Source organism: Rhopalosiphum maidis, chromosome 4 (genome assembly GCF_003676215.2).
Source record: "Rhopalosiphum maidis isolate BTI-1 chromosome 4, ASM367621v3, whole genome shotgun sequence".
NCBI lineage: Eukaryota > Metazoa > Arthropoda > Insecta > Hemiptera > Aphididae > Rhopalosiphum > Rhopalosiphum maidis.
In genome coordinates, this window is record NC_040880.1 from 14337477 (window position 1) to 14343476 (window position 6000).

At 34.4% G+C, this 6000-nt stretch overlaps 1 protein-coding gene across 1 annotated transcript in view; it reads right to left on the reverse strand.

Moving 5' to 3' along the window:
• Positions 1-3605, reverse strand: part of LOC113549514 (protein glass-like) — a 55107-nt gene extending 51502 nt beyond the window's left edge. The window contains exon 1 of the mRNA XM_026950852.1: positions 2974-3605. The gene's annotated coding sequence lies outside the window, so the exon portion shown is untranslated. The remainder of the gene's footprint in view (positions 1-2973) is intronic.
• Between the last annotated feature and the right edge of the window lie 2395 nt (positions 3606-6000).

Here is a 6000-nt window from a genome sequence, read left to right on the forward strand (position 1 = left end):
TGGCTAGTAATTTTCTATAATATAAAATAGTTTTAGGTAAATTATGTATATATATATATATATATATATACCTACGTAATGTTTTTCTCTCCGCTCGGAGGCAGAGGAAAATGTCGAAAAACGTTCCGATTGTTAGCGCATAATAATAATAATAATATTATATTATTATTATTATTATTATTATTACTATTAATTTATATAGTATATATTCGTTCCGAATCGACACGAAATGATTATTACGCGAATTATTGTTATTGTAGGCAGCCGGTAGGTACTATTATATTGACGAATTTCGAAACGGTGGCCAGAGCCGAGTAGGTAGGTATACACAACGAGAAATCGATTGGGCAACCACGATAACTGCTGCTGCTGCGGCGGGCGAAAATGTTTCCCCGAGAGAGACGTCATAATAATATAATATTATTCTAATTCACTTATCCACCTACTAATTATTGTTGCCTACGGTTACGCGACGTATTAATAACGGGTGATCATTAACCCCGATCGGTCTCGACGATGATAATATTATAGGGGCAACCCGCGACTGCGACTAAGAACAATGCCTCGTTTGTAATCACGGTATTATACATAATTATATTATAGACACGTTACACCGTATTTATTTCATAATTTATTATTGTTTATTTGTTTATACTTGTATATAATGGCTTCATTCAACGAGTATATAAATAATATAATCTAGTAAAGCGATATATTATTATTGTGTATATTTTAATAGGTCTACACGGGCACGCGACGGATCATCGTGTTCATTACGTCTTTATTTTTTTTCCACCATTAATTTTTTAACGTTCAGGGAATATTGTATCATAAGTTCAGCAAATCGTGAAACCCGATCCGGTCACGTATGGTATATACGCACATACGTGAGATGTACAGCCGCCAATGACCCCCCGAGTGCGCTAATGTTTTTTAATAATGTATCATTTTTATTTCTCACTCAACCCATGAGGCCGACCTAACAACTGACCTTTGCCTATAGACGTACGTTTCGTCTCTTTCCGCGTTGCCCGTGCGTACGCGCGCGAGACGGACTCGTCGGCATTTTGCATGAAACATAAACAATGCCGCGCACTAACCGATCTCGGAAAGTCGGACGAGAAACGTGCCGTTTGGGAGCGGCCGTGCGGAAAAAATCGAGTCCTGTTGCACAACCACGGGAGATATCGCATATTATTATACACAATGCACTGTATATAGGTATATATATGTTATTATTTATTATAAACGAGACGCGGAGAACAATATTTTTGTGAAGAATTTATATACCGAAAATGTCGCGGTGAATCGGTATTGTTCTCTGTGCGCAGCGACACATAATATATATAATATGGTCGCGTGTTGGATTATATACCTATACACGTACTTATTACGAAACAGAGTTTGCTATTTTTTCGGCTTCTTCAATACGCTTGCGGTTTTTATTCTTATTTTTATTACTATTATCATTATTTTTTTTTGTATGGGATGGTAACGAAAAAAAAGTAATCAATCATTCGTGACACAAAAGAACCGCGTGAATAAGAATGGAGACACCGGGGAACAATAACGATTGGGAAAAGTGAATTCGGATGAGAAAACTCGGTCAACGAAACAAAAAGTGATGGGGAACGAGAGGAAAACCTCAACAATGTATATAATAATAAAGTGCCTACCGATTATGAACGTTTTCCTTAAAAATAGTCTCATTTAATATTATTACCTATACAAGTATATATGTATTTAAAGTGGTTATATATTCACTACTTAGGTATATTCTTTAAGTACTCTAATCGATTATCATAATCAAATAAACTACTCAATGGTTGTTATATTATTAAATATAGTAATATTGCTTTTATTTATATAATGCACTAAAATTGCTCATCCCAATACTTTTATTAATATACACGCGTATCCTTAGCGTTAAGTAAGCCCAATTCCCTAATTAGCTATCGGGCATCTTAATCATGATATAGACATGGTATTACATTATCCTAAAGACAAATATTTTATTAGCTCACACTTTTAGTAAAAGTAATTAATAATGATAATTAGGTAGCTACATAATATACTGATTATATGGTTTGATTCGAATAAACTTATTTTATTTATCTAAATAAAGCTTTTAATATAATTAATTAAATAGATAAATCATTGAAAAATTTAGTTTAAAAAAAATAAATTTTAATATTGGCTAAATTACGATTTATATATTATATATGTGTTACCAAATAAAAAATAAAGTGTAGCTATAAATAAATTAAAATTATTATTAATTTATTTAATTCGGACTTAGAAAGTTTATACTAGAGACTAGACAAAAAAAAGGTGATCTATAACAACAAGATTATAATGCATAACAAAAATAATTATATTTCTTATAAATAATATAAAATTATAAAATAGGGTATAAATTTAAAATGTAATTAATTATAAATGCACGCATACTCAGAAATCAAAATATTATAAAAAAACCTTATTATTCCAGTTATTTTTAAAATTATATTTGTATAAAATATAGAATAAAAATAATAAAATTATTATGACCAAATATTTATAGATAAAAGATGTATTAATTAATATTTAGTTTTAAATACCTAAATTGGAATAATTTATTAATTTATTTATTAACTACCATAAATATTTTTTTTCTGTTGCGGTTTAAACTTTTAAACAGATGTGGCACTATATGTATACATATGCGAGTATACTCACCTAAAAAAAATAAAATGATTTCTTTGCCACTGTATTATTTGTTTTATATTTTAAGATAACTGTTTTTCATTTGTTTAATTAATTTTTAATTTTTGAATAAAATAATATTTTTAAGAATATAATTTAATCTACTTATACGTCAATACGTCATGATATCTGCAGTTGTGTATATCCAATAGTGCTTTTTCTAATATTAAATTACCTATCCTTTAATATTTAAGTGCCTAACGACTAATAGAAAAATAATATTCTTACCTGATGATCGGTCGAGTGTCGGCGGGGCAGCGGATGCGGCGGCGTCGTAGTCGTTGTTATCCTCACGCGGAACACACTTGGACACTTCAAAAGTTTAAACGGCCGTCACGTAAAAGTAAATTATTTAATATTAGCTTCCGCATGGCCATGTCGCAGTGGACGGCACAAAAACACCGAACGTTATTTATTTTTTTTGCCGATCGATCGACAAAAACGGTAAAACGAGACGCGTATAGTAAGACTAACGATAAGATAGAAAAACGCGAACAAACAAACAAACCGAATCGCACAGAAACTTTATATTATTAAAATCGCGATTACTGTACGACGATAAAATAATAAAAAAAAAAAAAAAATTAAAATCAAAAATGATTGTTAAAATTCGTTTAAAATTCACACACGGTCGTCGGACGAAACAACGGCATTATGTATCCGCATGAGGTTTACGCGATCACTGCGCGGCCCGACGGTCCAACGATCTGCCGACGAACGGATAATATTATTTGCGATTACCGCAGCCTATACGACTATTATTATCATTACAATATAATATTAATATTATTGTGATCGTCGTCGCGCGTCGTGTGCGTTGTGCGGTGTGTGTGCTGCCGCGACGAGAGAGTGTTGTTCGCGTATCGGATGCGTCTGTCCCACTGCCGGGCCGGAGGACAACCCAGTTTTGCCCGGCGCGTCTTCGTCGGTCGCCGCCGCCACCGCCACCGTTACCGACGAGTTCCCCCCACCGGGTCGGTCGCCCGTTCGTTCGTACGTCCGGCCGTTCGTCTGTCCGTCCACCGGCGCGCGGCCGGAGCGATCCCACTCGGGGGCCGCCGAGTAGCGCGAAAAAATAACGTTAGCGGCGCGCGCGCGCGCGGTCAGTTACAGTATTACAATAATAACAATAATAACGTACCTGTGGAGAGGTATTATACGTATATAATAGGCGGGCGAGAGCGCGCGCGCGCACGCACGCACGCGGCACATAAAACCGCAACAAACGGCCGAGGTACCGCCGCAGTACACTTTTGCTTTCCGCGCTCGGGTGACACGCGACTCATCTCTCTCGCTCGCACGGTGGCCCAGTTACGGCGCGACCGGATGAGGCGGCGGCGCGGTGTCGGCCGTCGGGTAGGAGGTGGTGTGGGAGTGCTATTGCCGGGCGCGCGGCGGGGCGGCGGCGGAGAAGACGGCGGGGCGGGGCCGTTACACGACGAGCGGGGCGAAACGGGGCGGCGCCCGGATCGCCCGGCAGTGGGGCACGGTGACGGGTTGGCCGACGCCGTAGCGCCCGCGAATTCTGCAACTGTGTATCGCGGGCCGCGTGCTCCCGGTGCTGCCCGCGGTGGCGGCGTCGGCGGCCAAGAGGAAGCCCCCCGAAGGACGACAGTGCGCCGCCGACGTGGGTTGCGCGAGCTCGCGCGGTGCAGCTGTTCTTGCGGTGCTATACGTGTGCGTCTGTTTCTTGTATTTTAATAACATAATGCGATGGTCATTAGGTACCACGGAAATTTAGAGAACTAAAAAATACATAATATTGTATCTATGGAAAACGTGTACACTTGCAGTTCATACAGGGGGTCCCACGAGGATTTACCCATTGCGATATCTCCTACAATAAATTAATAATAATGGAGAAATCGTAAATCTTGTTTTTTTCGCGAGAATCACGGGGACAAGGACTAAAATAGTAAAATTATTTTTTATTTTAACTCAATTTAATTTTTTGATAAAGAAGCTTAAAAAATAATTTTTTTTTAATTATTTAATTATTTATTTAAAATTTAAAATTTAACATTTTATTTTCATTAATCTCGTGACTTATATTTTTCAAACTTCAAGAAAAACTGTAAATTATTGAATACCATGATAGAAGTGTCAGCTAGCATTATCAAACATGTAGGTACCATGCTGTAACATGTAAACATGTATTAATAATTATACAAAGATATTTTCAAAACTAAAAGAAATATTAAAAATTACATCGGTAATGAAAATTAAATGTTGAAACGTCAACGTTTTCAAAAAAATAAACTACAAAATGTCTGTTATAGATTGATGTTTTTTTTTTTTTAAATATTGAATAAAAAATTATTTTTTGAACTTTTTACCAAAATAAAAAACATTAAATTAAATTAAAATATGAACTGCTTGTAGAACATGTCCTGTGAATCTTCGAAAAACAAACGTAATTTTGATATCTTCCATTATTTTAAGTGATATTGCAATGGGTAAATCATCGCAGACACTGCAGCAGTATTAGTTATTTATAATTTATATAATATACATTTATTATGTATATATAATATTTATAAAAAATCCGTATAAACTTAAAAAACAAAAATATCTTCTATGTATAATTATAGTAAGTACCTGACATATATAATATATAGTCTGCGTATTACCTATAATATGTATATACTATAATATATAATATCTTAATTATAACAATTTTTTAACGGTTTAATGCATTATTCTAGTTTAATATTGATAAAAATAGATATTATTCATACTATCGATATATTTAACTAGTAAGATAGTCGACTATTAGAGTATATAATATAAATATAACTGTAGGTATAGTTCGAATGTGAAAGTAAGCTGGTTATTTTAAAAACTTTTTTTTGAATAAAAATAACGTTATCACTTTTGTCATCAAGATAAGTATAATATAGAATTAGATAACTTATATATGAAATGGTATATACCAAAATTATATTCATTTTAATCTTCAATATACACATATGATATATAATATAATATATATGTTGTGGTTTTTCAACAGTACAATACCTTTGAGATAGTTCCACGCATTTCTTATAAATAACTACGAAGTTGAAAATATTCATATTTAGGTGTATGACCTTTTTAGTGGGTGTACTTATCGTTAATGAATAATCCTTATAAATGCAAACAATAAGTGTACAATTTTCTCGTATAATTTTGATGCTTATATATATTATCACGATATATTGCTATTCATTCTTAAAGCAATGGAACTTTTAGGATTTGTAAAAAGCTACTGTATAA